Below are 15256 nucleotides of genomic sequence, written 5' to 3'. Positions count from 1 at the left end.
AATAGTACAAAGTTTTATTGGAGAAATTATTTTGGCCACTCCACGTAGTTAAAAGGATATTTATTTAATGGCGTAACTCACAAATTAAGTAATGGGTAGGTCGCAGGGTCTGGGGAAGGTGTAATGCAGTCCAGCGGTGTTCTCCGGAGCTCTGCACAGTCAATCTCCACTGGTCAGCATTCCGGCACCGAGAGACCGCCCAGAGAGAGCCCTGGCCCATCCAGCTCTCGGGTCCCCCGGCGCCTCCCCTCGCCCCACCTCGTAGGCGTGACAGTTGCCAGAGTCTCAATGGGGGTTGGAACTTCCAGAACCAAGCTGGAATGGCTACCCACTACATCTCCCCCTTTTTGTCTAAATAAGAAGGTTCTAAACTAATACAAGACTATATACAAAGGAATGGTTATCAAATATTGTCCAGAAATAATGAGAGATAATGACCTAGATAAGATGTAACTACAACCAATGCAAACAATATCAAGCAAGAAACACATACTAAAATCCAGAGAAGTATAGAGCATAGGTAAACAGCATGTTATAAAGATCATTCAAAGGTGTCCTATCCTAAAGAACCTGAATCTAATACTTAATATGTTCTATCTAAGATATTATATATACTAAGTTGTAACTATAACTGCTAGTCTTCAATCCCATCAAAGACCTGAGAAGGAACATAATGGTACCTGAGAAATGGTAGATGGATGCAAGCAACTTTCGGGAATCTTGCAAGAGTAGACCAAGACAGCTGGCAGCCTGGACAGTCACCTAATGTTTCTCAGCATTGTTGGTGCATTCAAATTGGCTACAGGCCTAGAGTATCTGACAGACCATTTTCAGAAGCAGGATTTCTGAAAGACCATCTTACCCTGTCTTGGCAGAGTACAGTGGTCGCTTTCCTTGTGTCCCGCTTGTCCAGAAAGGACAGCATTGCATTTGTACTGTCAGCCATCAAGGCAAGGGCAGTTCTTTGCCCAGTAGGCCATTTTGTGCCCAAAAGACAAACTTCCAAATGGAAATGTCTTAGAAGCCCAACATTCTCTCGGGATCAATTGGTGCAGCCAGGAGCAATTGTGTCTCATGTCAACAGAATTCTAAGTTATTTAAATGCCATATTCTCTAGGTCTATGAAGTGTTTGAAGATTACCTGCTCATCTGACCTATGTATCTGTAAATCTCGATAACCTAACTAACGTAACTATAGAGATGACAGGCATAAGCGACTATAAGCAAATGTATGGTGAAGAACGATGACTTCAAAATTGTGACAATACACAAGATATTTATAACAGAGGTAGGAATATATAGTGCGATATGCAATATGACAATAACCTTAAATATATATCAATATACCGAATATCCTAAACAGAAGTAGAACATATATAAAGTATGACAGATATAAATTTACATTTGTATCAATATAAATATGTTTCAAATGAGAGTAGAAATATATGTACATTATAACAAATATAGTTCTGTATTTGTATCAATATACAAATTATCTTAAACAGGAGTATAAAAATAGTTTACATTTGTATCAACATATAAGAATCTATAACAGTACAAATTACAGTACAAATTATCTAAGGTTGCTATTTTACTAAGTTTGTTTACTAGTATATACAATGATTTACCATCATATCTTATACCTATATGTTCCATTTCTTCTCCCCCCCCGCCTTTTTTTTTTTACAATACTGAGTTAATATTTTCTTCCACCCCCAACCCTATAATCATCATCCATAACCCTGAGAATTATGAAACCTAAGGGAGAAGGGGCATCGTTTTCTTAGAATTGCTTCCTGCCGTTTAGGGGGTGATGTTATCTGTTGAGTACTGTGAGAAAGCTCAGATAGTTAAATCTCAGTTAGACTAACTGTAGGTTCTGCAGCAAGTTTTAGAGTAATGGGTAAGATTGTCTGAAATTCTGGCAAGAAGTGTAGTATGATAATGATTACCATGGCATCATTCTGGATTGGGTAGAGTTGTTGTTGTTGGGGCCCCATCTTCCTTCTGGTGACTTCTGAGATTGCTATTGGAAAAACTTATTTGTTATCAAAAATGGGAGGTTTGGATTTAAAGAGGACATAGCATGTAAGAAAGGATTCTGAGAAATCAAGAGTAAGCATGGAGAGAATTAGAATTTAGAAGACAATGGTCCCTTTTTATTGGTTTCCTTCTGTCTCACACCAGAGGGCTCTTCTGATATGGGACTGAAGAATCTCTTAAACTTTTCTTTTAGCAATATGCTTGGGTTTAGAGAAGGAGTGAGCCAATTCCATCTCCAAAGCCAGCTTGGCTATAATTGAATTGGAACCACAACTTTTCTAGATTGATAGAAAGATGTTAGACAGTGAGATTTTACCATGTGTAGATTGGTACCAATAGCTCCTTCCTTTCTGCTGTAAACATCCGGATATCCAAGGCCTTGTGAGTTTTGGAAGATGGGTATTTCCATTATCCTGGAAAGACAAAAACAGAACCCTAACCCACCCTTTGATTGTTAAATTTTTCTTACAACTTGTAGAGATGTCACATTGGTGGATGATCTTTTACTTCTCTTCATCAAGGGGTTTTTCCTGTTCAAATCAAATTTTTATTAATTTTGTTGGTATCCATAGCTTTTCTTCTCCTGCAGAAACAAAGGCAAAACCCCTTCCCCAACGTAGAACATATCCAGGTTTCCATTCTGAGGTCAGCACATCCTTGAAATAAACTGGTTGGTTTAGCTCAGGAGTTTTGTCTGTCGTCCAATGTCTCTCCGCAGCTGTTGTTCCTTTCTCATTAGCATTGAGAAAATTCAAGGTTAATAAAGCACTATGCAGTCTATTTTTAGGAGTCATTGTTACCTGTTGCTGTTTATTTAGCATATCCTTTAAAGTTCGATTGGATCTCTCTATGACTGCTTGGCCTGTGGGATTATGTGGAATACCTGTAACATGCTTTATATTGTAATAAGCAAAGAACTGTCTCATTTTATTGGAGACATATGCTGGGGCATTGTCTGTCTTAATTTGTACAGGTATTCCCATGATGGCCATAACTTCTAATAGGTGTGTAATCACAGAATCAGCCTTTTCAGAACTCATAGGAGTTGCCCATTGAAATCCTGAATAGGTGTCAATGGTATGATGTACATACTTTAATCTTCCAAATTCTGCAAAATGAAACACATCCATCTGCCAAGTTTCATTTCTTTGTATACCTTTTGGATTACTCCCTGAAGGTAATGGAGTTTGGTTATAGATGGAACAAGTAGGACATTTTTTCACAATATCCTTAGCCTGTTGCCAAGTGATGGAGAAATCCTTCTTCAAACCTTTGCTATTTATATGGTGTTTCTTATGATATTCTGAAGCTTCTAGCACATTACCTATTAGTAACTGATCAGTCTCATCATTACCTTGTGCTAAAGGTCCTGGCAGACCTGTATGGGATCTGATATGTGTTATATATATATAGGATGTTCCCTTTTTCTGATGATTTCCTGAAATTGTATGAATAATGAAGTTAATTCTGTATTATCAGGAATAAATTCAGCAGTTTCAATATGTAAAACAACTCTCTCTGCATATTGAGAGTCAGTGACTATATTGAGGGGTTCTGTGAAGTCCATCAGTACCATAAGAATGGCATACAGTTCTGCCTTTTGTACAGAGCTATATGGACTTTGCACCATTTTACTTAAGTCTCCTGATTTATATCCTGCTTTCCCTGATTTATTTGCATCAGTATGGAATGTGAGGACTCCAGAAATTGGCTTTTGTCGTACAATGTGAGGAAGGACCCATTCAGTCTTCTTTATGAATTCTATTCTCTTGCTTTTGGGATAGTGGTTGTTAATCTCTCCCAAAAAGTTACTGCAGGCTCTCTGCCAGTATTCATTATCTTTCCATAGTGATGAAATTTCCTCATTAGTTAATGGTACTACAATTTCTGCTGGGTCCATTCCTGTCAACTGGCGAAGTCTTAATTTACCCTTTTGAATCAAATCAGAGATCTTTTCTATATAAGTCTTTAATTTCTTATTTGGTTTACGTGGTAGGAATATCCATTCCAATATAATATCTTCCCTCTGCATCAAAATACCTGTTGGGGAATGTCTGGAGGGGAATATGACAAGAATGCATTTAAGTTCTGGATCCACACGATCCACATGTGCTTCTCGAATTGTCTTTTCTACTAGAGCCAATTCCTTCTCAGCTTCGGCTGATAATTCTCTTGGACTATTTAATTCTTTGTCCCCTTCTAGAGTATTAGCCAAATTTTGTAGTCCATCTATGGGTATTCCCATGATACCCAGTAAGTTGGAAATGCTTCCTAATAACTTTTGAAAATCATTAAGAGTCTTCAATCTATCTCTTCTTAGTTGTACCTTTTGGGGTCTAATTTTTTGTAGCTCTATCTTATATCCTAAGTAATTAATAGAATCTCCTCTTTGTATTTTTTCAGGAGCAATTTGCAGTCCCCAGTGAGGCAAAACTTTTTTTACTTCTTCAAACATGCTTTCCAATGTATCTAACTTTGGATCAGCTAATAGGATATCATCCATATAGTGATAAATTATGGATTGTGGAAACTTTACATGAATTATCTCTAATGGTTTCTGCACAAAGTATTGACACAAAGTAGGGCTGTTTAACATTCCCTGTGGGAGGACCTTCCATTGATATCTCTTGACTGGCTGAGAATTATTATAATTAGGTACTGTGAAGGCAAATTTTTCTCTATCATTTTCCTGTAAGGGTATGGTAAAGAAACAGTCTTTTAAGTCAATAACTATTATAGGCCATTCTTTTGGTAGCATAGAGGGCAAGGGCATCCCAGTCTGTAGGGAGCCCATTGGCTGAATTACTTTATTAATAGCTCTCAGATCTGTCAGCATTCTCCAATTACCAGATTTTTTTTTAATAACAAATACAGGAGAATTCCAAGGACTGGTAGATTCTTCAATGTGTTGAGCATTTAACTGCTCTTGAACCAGCTGTTCTAAAGCTTGTAGCTTCTCTTTTGTCAAAGGCCATTGTCCAACCCAGACAGGCTTATTAGTTAGCCATTTTAAAGGTAAGGCAGTTGGTACTTCTGAGAGTTCAACAACAGTCGTGCTCTGTTTGTGAACAGCCTGAATGGTTGGTGACTGATTTTTATAGCATGTTATGATATTATTCCTAGAAACATGCATTGGTCTGTATTCCTTTTCTGAAAGTGTAGGAATTTTAATCTGGGTATTCCACTGTTGTAACAGATCTCGGCCCCAAAGATTTACTGCTACATTTGCTACATAAGGCTTCAGCCTTCCTCTCTGTCCTTCTGGCCCTATGCATTCAACCCATCTCGAACTCTGTTTTATCTGAGATAGGGTGCCAATCCCTAACAGTTGGACATCTACCTCTTGAAGAGGCCAATTCGGATGCCATGATTTTGGTGTAATTATAGTCACATCTGCACCTGTGTCTACCAGGCCCTCCAGAACCAGGCCATTAATTCGAATTCTAAGCTTTGGTCTTTGTTCATTTATGGAAGTCTGCCAAAATATTTGTTTTATAGTGTTCTTTGTAAACTGTGATCCAGCTATCAAAGCTGTTTTATCATCCATTGCAGTATCGGTTTTTACATTAGGCATTGGTTTATTCAGTTGTCCTGGAGAGGAATTTCTTCCACAGTGGCAGGGAATGTTCATACTACGTTTGGTTTGGGGGCCTGCAAGAGGCCCCCTGAGGCGTTTCCCACCAGTAAAGGGTTGCCTTGTATATCTATTTTTGATCTGCACTCACTGGTCCAATGTCGGCCTTTGCCACATCTTCTACATAATCCAGGAGGTGGTTGGGGTCTCCTGTTTAGGCTATTCCTAGAAGGAGTATTGCTTCTAGGAGTACCCCATGTACAGTTTTTACTTATATGACCTGGTGTACCACATTTAAAACATTTGGTAACACGGGGCCTTCTTTCACCTCTGGGATTTGTCTCTCCTATCCAAGCCTCATTACTGTAGTTAAGAGACTGAACACCATTAGTATATTGAATCCATTCTTCCAAAGGAGCTGATCTGATCTTTAATGGTGTAAGTATTCTTCTGCATTCTGCATTAGCATTGTCGAACGCCAAGGACTCAGTTAATACTTTTCTTAATTCTTTGTCTGACACAGCTCTTGTTATAGCTCTGTTCAGTCTTTGTAAAAAATCAGTGAAGGGTTCATGCGGTCCCTGAAATATCTTTGTGTATACCTCAGTTGGTTTTCCAGGTTCTGGAATTTTTTCCCAAGCATTTAGAGCTGCTGTACGGCATAGGGATATTGTATGCTCATCATAAGTGGCTTGTACATTCCTGTCAGCGAAACATCCCTCACCAAGTATTTGATGTTGGGAGATCACAAAACCTCTGATTTTACCTTGTTGTTCTAAATTTTTTGCCTCTTCTCTCAACCAGCTTTTCCACTGTAACTGCTGACTATATTCTAGAACAGCTGAAATTAACTGATGCCAGTCATCTGGAATGATTCTATGTGAGGTAGACCACGAATTTAACATCTGTTTTACATATGTGGATTGTATCCCATACGTAACTACTGCTTCCTTTATATTTTTAAAGTCTCTTATTGAAATTGGTTGTAATGTATATGTCATATATGGCTCGGGGTGTGTGTCATCTGCTGGCTTCTCATGGACAATAACAGGATAAGCTATTGTATGAGAGCCATTTGGAGATGTTACAACCTCTATGGTCTTGACTTTCTGCTTATTAGTTCCCTTGTCATGTTTACTGAGAGTTTCTTCTAGGGCTTGCAAACGAGCACCTAGGGTCTGTTCTAGGGAGTGAACCTCCTCTCTTGCAAGGGACTCCATATTTCTCATGGAATCATAGAAGTTTTTATGTTCCTCAGAAACACATGATTCCATGGACCTTATCCTATCAATTAACGATAATCTTTCTTCCTTATATACTGTCTGAGTAGCCACAACTTCACTCTGGAGAGTTAGTGTTCTATCCATTAAATATTCATATTTATTATCAATAAAATCAATTTTGGATACAAGCCTGTTTTGTAAATCCTGATTAGCAGATTCTAGAGAAAGAATCTTTTTCTCTAAGCCTTCATTGCTATCTTTGAAAGCAGATTCCAGAGAGAGAATCTTTTTCTCTAAGCCTTCATTGCTATCTTTGAAAGCAGATTCCAGAGAGAGAATCTTTTTCTGTAAGTCTTCATTGCTATCTTTTAAAGCCTGTATCAGTCCCAATAATGACTCATCTTTGTTCTTAAACCAGTGTTTGAACACTGTGTGAATTATTATGATGAATGCCAAAATGGTATAGCCCAGATATGCCTTAGGAATGTCGTATATTTCCAGGAAGATGTCATTCATCATATAGGCAAAAAGGTTTTTAAATTCTTATGAGGTAATGTTGTCGGCCATATTACACAAATTACTCAAAATTTGTTAGTCAATTTTAAGGTGTAAAATTACAAGTACCTTTACTTGAAACAATATGCTTACCTTTCATGTAGTAGCACTTTTCAGCCAGCAGGTGGCGTTGGTACAGCTCCGAAACAGGGCCTGCTGGCAATCTTGGCTGGAGTCAGAGGGAGATGGCAGAAATGGCGGAGATGGCGGAAATCGGAGCTAGCACTCTCCTGCCTCTTTCGCTGGTCTGGGGCTAAGCTAGGGAATTGAGATCGGACTAGCTGCTCCCTTTTTCGGGAATGGAACCGTGTAGGTGTTCCCTGGTTATATGGAACTTTGCAGGCGGGTTTAGGTACCCGCCAGCTAGGGAGGAGATGGCAGGAGCCGCCCAGGCCTTTGGAGTTTGCCCCACGTGAGCGCCAGATATTGGAGAAATTATTTTGGCCACTCCACGTAGTTAAAAGGATATTTATTTAATGGCGTAACTCACAAATTAAGTAATGGGTAGGTCGCAGGGTCTGGAGAAGGTGTAATGCAGTCCAGCGGTGTTCTCCGGAGCTCTGCACAGTCAATCTCCACCGGTCAGCATTCCGGCACCGAGAGACCGCCCAGAGAGAGCCCTGGCCCATCCAGCTCTCGGGTCCCCTGGCGCCTCCCCTCGCCCCACCTCGTAGGCGTGACAGTTGCCAGAGTCTCAATGGGGGTTGGAACTTCCAGAACCAAGCTGGAATGGCTACCCACTACAAAGTTTGCCCTTTCTTCCATGTGTTTCCCAGAGCTAACAAATTATACAGCCTGGAAACCAAGCCTGTTACACCTCTAAGAGACTGTAGATTTTTAATTGCTTGTTACTATTTTATATGCACTCATTTTTGTAGTGGTGGCCGTGATGGTGGCTGTGGTGGTAATGGTGGTGATAGCAGCGGTGGCCTGTGATTCTATATATAGATAAAAGTGACTACAAGGATATAGAGCTGTTCGATCACCACAGAGGGCATCTCTCATGTGTAGCTAGATTTTTCCTGCCTTGCCCACAGTCAGGACAAATCTTTGTCTCCCACCAGTCCCACAGCTGCTCAGATCCAACCAAGTAAACACAAAGACTTATATTGCTTACAAACTATATGGCCATGGCAGGCTTCTTACTAACTGTTCTTATAGCTTAAATTAATCCATTTCCATAAATCTATACCCTGCCACACGGCTCATGGCTTATGGGTACTTTACATCTTCCTTGTCCTGGCGGCTGCTGCAAGCAGTGACTCCTGCCTTCCTGTTCTTTCTTTTCTCCTTTCTGTTAGTCCCGCCTATACTTCCTGTCTAGCCACAGCCAATCAGGTTTTATTTATTGACCAATCAGAGCAACTTGACATACAGACCATCCCCCAGCACAGCCAAGTGCAGACCATCTCAGACACCTGCACTCAGGCCCGTGGTCCTAATCATCCTCTATGCGGACCTGCTGGGTAAAGCCACGAGGAACCCGAGAACAGGCTCCCACAGGACATGCAGAACATCCCACAGCACTCATGTTTTCTTTATATTGTCACCATCTGATGACAATAATCACAATCTCTGACATCCTGTCATTTCCAAGCTTTTATAAACATTGTCCTGATTCACCTGAGTTTTCAGCTTACACAGCATACAGTCATCTGAGAGGCAGAGTTACAACTGAGAGATTGCCCAGCTCAGATTGGTCCACTGGGGATCATCTTCATTATTAACTAAAGCAGGACAACCCAGTCCACTGTGGGCAGCACCATCCCCAGGCTTGTGGACCTGGATCGTTTAGGAACGTTAGCTAAGCATGAACCAGCAAGCAAGCCAGACAGCCTGCCGGCAAGCAAGGTTCCTCCATGATTCCCATTCCTGCTCTGCTTTAGCTCCTGCCCTGACTTCCCTGATGCTGACTGTGCCCTGGATATATAATCTAGATATATACGACCTATATTTAACCCTGTCCCTCCCCTAAGAGGCTTTTGGTCAAAGTGTTTCATCACAGCAACAAACAGAACTATAACAAACAGAACCAAACATCACGTAAACTTGAGATTATCCGCACCCCTCCCCCCATTTTAGCCACTTTCTTTCCACTCTGACAAAATGCCAGACATAAAAAAAGTTAAAGGAAGAAGGGTTTGCTCTGGCTGGCAGCTTCTGAGATTGGCTTCCTTACTCCCAGCCCGTGGCCTGCGGAGACCCTGGATAGTGTGACTAGTCACTCCTCTGAGCGGCTCTCTCCTTTCTTCCTTTTATTCCTTTGGGTTGGTACCCACAAGCAGGACAGATCTTTAGCCTTCATCAATCCTCCCTGCAAATATGGAGTTGCCTAGCAATGAGATTTACTAATCTCTTGTGCTTCTCAACCCCATCAAGTTGAATTCAGCCATCACATCCACCCAGGACAGCCCTCTAAGGCTTCATCCATATCACTTCGTGCAGATGTATGGTGTGCATCACTGTATCAAACTTTGTCTTGCCTTCTCCTAATATTGGATATTTGAGTTATTTCCATATTTTGCTATGATTAGAGCCACAATAAAACATCAGCATACAAGTTTTATATAGATGAACATTCTTTATTTTTCTGGTGTGAGTGCCCAAGAGTGGTTGGTGGGGTTGTATGATTAGTGGGAGGAACCTCCCACACTTTGCTTTGTGACGGACCATCTTCCTCCTGTGTGAGGGAGCTCCAACCTTCACACACCCTTGCAGAGCCTCCTGTTGCCCCATGGTTGGCACTGGCATCTTCTTGTGGTTTTCGCCTGTGGCTGATGAGATTGGACATCTTTCCCCATCCCGATTTGCCACCCAGGCACCTCCGTCATGAAGCATCTCGCTTATCATCAGCCATTCCTCTAAGTGGATAATTTGTTTCTTTACCACTAGGTTTCAAGAGTTCTTTATATTTCTGCATAAAAGGAATTTTGAGGTACATCATTTATAAGTTTTCCAGCCCAGTACCACCTTCATCCTCCTCTTAGAAGGATCTTGCTTCCACTCCATGGGAGTTCTTGATTTTGGTGAGTATGACTCCTCAGGTTTTCCCTTTTATGCACTTGACGTAATGCCTAAGAACACCTCCCCTAATTTTAGATGTGGAACATCTTAGCCCATCATTTATCATGCAAGTTTTATATTTCTGTTTTGATCTATGGTCTATTTTTTAGTTAACTTTGTATTGAGTGGAGAGTAAATGGTATCTTTTAACTTAAATTTTCAAAGATGTATTCAGTATATTTTGTCATGCCCATTTGCCCCTCCCTTCCTCTAAGTCTAAGGTGGGAAGTTGGAGATTGGGCTGGATGTTCAACTGTCTGAAATAGTTAAAAAGATTATCACTTCTCCATTGCAGTTTGCTTTACTGTTAATTTATTTTATTTCTCTGTAAATTTCACTTTTAATTAAACAACTGCCTCAAAATTGCTAAAACTTAGTTCAAGGGGTCCAGACTGGCTCCCAAATACTGTGATGTATGTTGTGGGTGAGGAGAGGAAGGACGCTCAAAATGGTCCCTGTAGGTGGTGCCTGCAAATCTTGAAACATACAATCAACGCATTAGTAAAAGCATGAAGGCCCAGAAGTGACTTTCCTACAGTCTTAGAGAAGACGAGAACCCAGGTCTGAATTCAAACCTCGCACATCTCAGGGTAAGGGCTGAGTAGGAACTAGATGTGATTGATATTTTCCCCCTTTTATCCATATTTAAACTTTGCAAGTATTAATTGCAAAGAGTCATTGTTCTGGTTCGAGGCCTCTGGTTTCTGCTACACTATTGATGCTGGGCCCTCACTGGGACTCCTCTTAGATATCCTGTTGTTACCCTGTGTCATGGAGACCCTGCAGATTGGGGTCTGCAGGACCATCCCCTTCACATGCTCCAGCAGATCATAGATGGGGTAGATGTTGGGGTGGGCCAACTCATAACCCTGGTTCTGGGCCTGGGTAGTTGCAGTTAGTCGGCCTGCCATCTCTCTCGTCCTCACCACCAGGGGGAGCTCTCTAGCATTGCCCTGGTTGTTGATCCCTTGCAGCAATGGTCAAGCAGTGGAGTCAATTCTCCTGCCTTCACCTTTGGGAGTGGCTCTCCCATATCTACACCACCAGGGCCAGCTCTTCTGTCTTGCCAGGGTGAAGTGCAGGGGCCACTCTCCCGAGTGCTGCAGCTGGTGATCTTGTCTGATCTTGGAAGTGACTGACATTATCAATTTGAAATTGACTCATTAATAAATGCCCTTCTATTAGTTGGTTGGCCAGGGAAGTTGGTAGAATCCCCATGTCCTCTGTGGTCCAATGAAAGACAGTCTAAATCTTGCCTCCAACACTTACTAGTTCTGAGGAAAAGCCTCACTTGCCATTAATTAACCCTTAGTGAGTTCTAGGCTCCTTGGTAACGGGTCAGGGATGCAGTGAGCACAGTAGTCATGAGGTATGCTCTCAAAGAACCTTCATTCCTGTGAAGAGGTGGACGCTGGCAAGATGGCCTTGCCACTGTGACAGGAGGGGAAGGGAAGCGCTGGGCACTAAGATCGAAAGAGACAACAACAATGAAAATAAATTCAGCGCTGTCCATAGCACTCAGAGTGATAGCTACTCTCACAGAGTAGGGGAGATCAACATGACACAGACAGAGACCTGCAGGCTCCCTCGGAGACCTGACACCTGTCGTCACGTACATGATACACTGCCATGCCCACTTCGTACACAACGCTGGTTTGAATAGGCTTTAAGGTCCACCCCGACTGTAAGAGTGCAGCTGAAGTTTTCTCCAGCTCCCGCCAAGCCCCCAGTAGTCCCGCAGCCCACTTATAAAATAAACACACAGACACTTATATTATTTAAACTGTTTGGCCTAATGGCTCAGGCTTCTTGCCAGCTGTTCTTATATCTTAAATTAACCCATTTCTATTCATCTATAAGTTGCCATGTGGCTCGTGGCTTGCCAGTATCTTAACATCTTCTCATGGTGGCGGCTAGCAGCTCTCTGCCTCAGCCTTCCACTTCCCAGAATTCTCCTCTCTGCTTGTCCCGCCATTACTTCTTGCCTGGCTACTGGCCATTCAGCATTTTATTTACACAGAGTGATATCCAGAGCACTAAGAGTCCATCACCATCATCTATGACTTGAAGATGATGACGATTTGATAAAGATCCCAGCAAGTTTGGTTGCCACTGGGTAGATGCTAAGCAGATTTTAATAAAGTCATTTCACTAGGTTTCCTGTTCACCCTGACTTTTTTTAGATGGATAAAGCTGTGATAAAGTACTCAGAGAGCTACAGTCCTGGTGCTGAGGGCTGCGACGTTAGAGCTGAAGTGCCTGATTTTCAACTGTTGCTGTACACTGAGTTTCATTTGAGAAAAGTCATTTTTAATCAATGCTTTGTATAATGAATTCCATAAATCAGCATTAAATAAACATCCAAATCCATCAATGCCCTATGCTTTGCTGCGTGACTCTGCATTTCCATCAGAATAACTCAAAGAGTCGTCTTTATCCTAGTCTGTGTTTACAAGAACCAGGAAAAAAAGAATAGGTAACACCTGTGTGATGATGTCTAGATGCACTGTAAATGTACATGTGCGTGTGTGCGCATGCACGCACGTGCTCAGCCTAGACCCAGTTGGCAATGTAACTGGGACTTCCAGATGATCACAGCTCTTAGTGATCAACAAAGTCTCTGAATTCACATATATATCAAACCCCTGTCCATTTCTGGCAGGATGCCTTTGTAGTGGCAATTTAGCTGGCTTCAGGATGGGTTTTCTATGAAAATATGCTCATCCTGAAAATGAGGGCATCAGCATTATATTTAACTACATGATACAAGAGAATTTCAATGGATTGAAAAATCCATTCACAAAATCACAAGGAATTTTAGCATTATATTAATAGATAAAAGGAAGATCTGTTAGTTTCTTTAAATATAATTTGAACATATGCAATTTTTGAATTATTAGGAGAATATTACACATCTTCTATAAAGACTCTGAAAAGATGATAGCTATTTCAAACATAAAACCTAGTATAAATAAAAGCTAGAGCTTTGGAAGCAAGCTCAAGATTTTCATTAAACACCTTGAGAATGTTTAATTGGAAACTGTATCAATTCAATATTATGTTCGTCAAATTTACTTTTTTACTATTTTACATTTTCAATTGTGATTTTATAATTCAATGAAATGTTTTTAGTACTAAGCGCTGAGCTCTCACGGGGTGGGGAGGATATGACCCATGTACTAGTGTGTGTGTTTGTGTTACAAAGTAACAAACGATAGGAAGCATGGTGTTGGGAACATAAAGGTCCTGAGAGTCTCTTCCGTTACAAAAATGAAGGGGAGGAAAGGAAGCTCATTTGATCAGGACCCGTTATAGCGAAAGTGAGAAAAAAAACAAAACAGCATGTATGTGAGCAGTGTGCCTACATGTGCGGAGGCCAGAGATCAACACTGGGTATCTTCCTGTCACTTCCCATCTTTGGGACAGCGTCTTACTGAACCTGAGGTTCTTTGATAGAGCTCGTCTGGCTGGTCCCCTAGCTTCAGGATCCCTGTCTACAGATGTGGCTTGCCACTGTCCCAGGCTTTGGTGTGGGTACAGGGACACCATTCAGTTAATAAAGTGTGTGTTACATACTTATTAACTGAGCTTTTCCTTCCTTCCTTTCTCTCTTGTTCTTTTTCTCTATCTTCTTCTCTCCCTCTCTTCATTCCTTTTTTCTCTCTCTCTCTCTTTTTTTTTTGTTGGTTTTGGTTTTGGTTTTGGTTTTGGTTTTCTGAGACAGGGTTTTTTTCTGTTTAACAGCCCTCACTATCCTGGAACTTTCTATGTAGAACAGGCTGACCTCGAACTTACAGAGATTCACCTGCCTCTGCCTCCAAAGTTCTGGGATTAAAAGCATTCACCACTATGCCTGGCTGATTTTGGATATTTTAAAGAGACTGAATTAGTTTTATTTTAATTTTTTATTTTATTTATTTTAATTATTTATTTTATTTTATTTTTTTGGTTCTGGTGGTTTTTTGAGACAGGGTTTCTCTGGGTAGCCCTAGCTGCCCTGGAACTTGCTCTGTAGACCAGGCTGGACTCAAACTTACAGAGATTCACCTGCCTCTGCCTCTGCCTCTGCCTCTCAAGTGCTGGGATTAGAAGCATGTACCACCACCAGCAGCAGCTAACTGAGCCATTTCTTAAGAAAGCAAATGCATTTTTTACAACCACCCTGTGTGGAAATTGTTTCTATTCTTTTGTTTGTTTGTTTGTTTTTACATCAAAAAGGCTGTAAGAGACAGAACCTGAATTCAGACCCAGTGAGATTCGTCCAAGAGTCCAGTCTAGGACACAGTCCTCTGTGTAATGAGCCCCAGCACCCATTCTCCTTTGTAGCCACTGATACGGAAGTCAACACCTTTCTCCCTTGTCTCAGGCTGGGTCCAACACTGTTTTTATTTCATCTTCCATGATACTGCTCAGCACTCCTGTGAATGGAGGATCTGTTTTGTACTTCTGTTGTCCTTCCAGAACCTTCCTTTCACTCACTCTATTGAAGACCCAATTCCACCCCTGACCAGCCATCTCCCCAGTTCACTGGAGATATCACACAGTAATCAGACATCTCTTTGAAGCAGTCTGGGGGGATGGGAGGAAAATGACGAAGTACCTGCTGTCATGGTGCTGAGAACATCTTCTGAGGTCAAAGGAGGCCCTTCAGACCAGCGGAGCCGGTCCAGATTAGTGGGGTTCCTAAGCATTTTACTACGCGTTTTACATTTTAAAACTCTATTTTTGTGAACTCATGGTTCTGAACTAACTCAAACCTACCCACCTAAAGGTGTTTCCCTGAGAGCTTTTCATCTTC

General features: G+C 41.3%; 1 protein-coding gene across 1 annotated transcript in view; it reads left to right on the top strand.

Annotated features, from left to right (window-relative positions):
* Positions 1-15256, top strand: part of St6galnac5 (ST6 N-acetylgalactosaminide alpha-2,6-sialyltransferase 5) — a 177953-nt gene that overhangs the window by 77220 nt on the left and 85477 nt on the right. The window lies entirely within an intron of this gene.

Source organism: Peromyscus maniculatus, chromosome 6 (genome assembly GCF_049852395.1).
Source record: "Peromyscus maniculatus bairdii isolate BWxNUB_F1_BW_parent chromosome 6, HU_Pman_BW_mat_3.1, whole genome shotgun sequence".
Classification (NCBI taxonomy): Eukaryota; Metazoa; Chordata; class Mammalia; order Rodentia; family Cricetidae; genus Peromyscus; species Peromyscus maniculatus.
The sequence above is the reverse complement of the archived record's forward strand: the minus strand, read 5'-3'. Positions and strand labels throughout refer to the sequence as shown.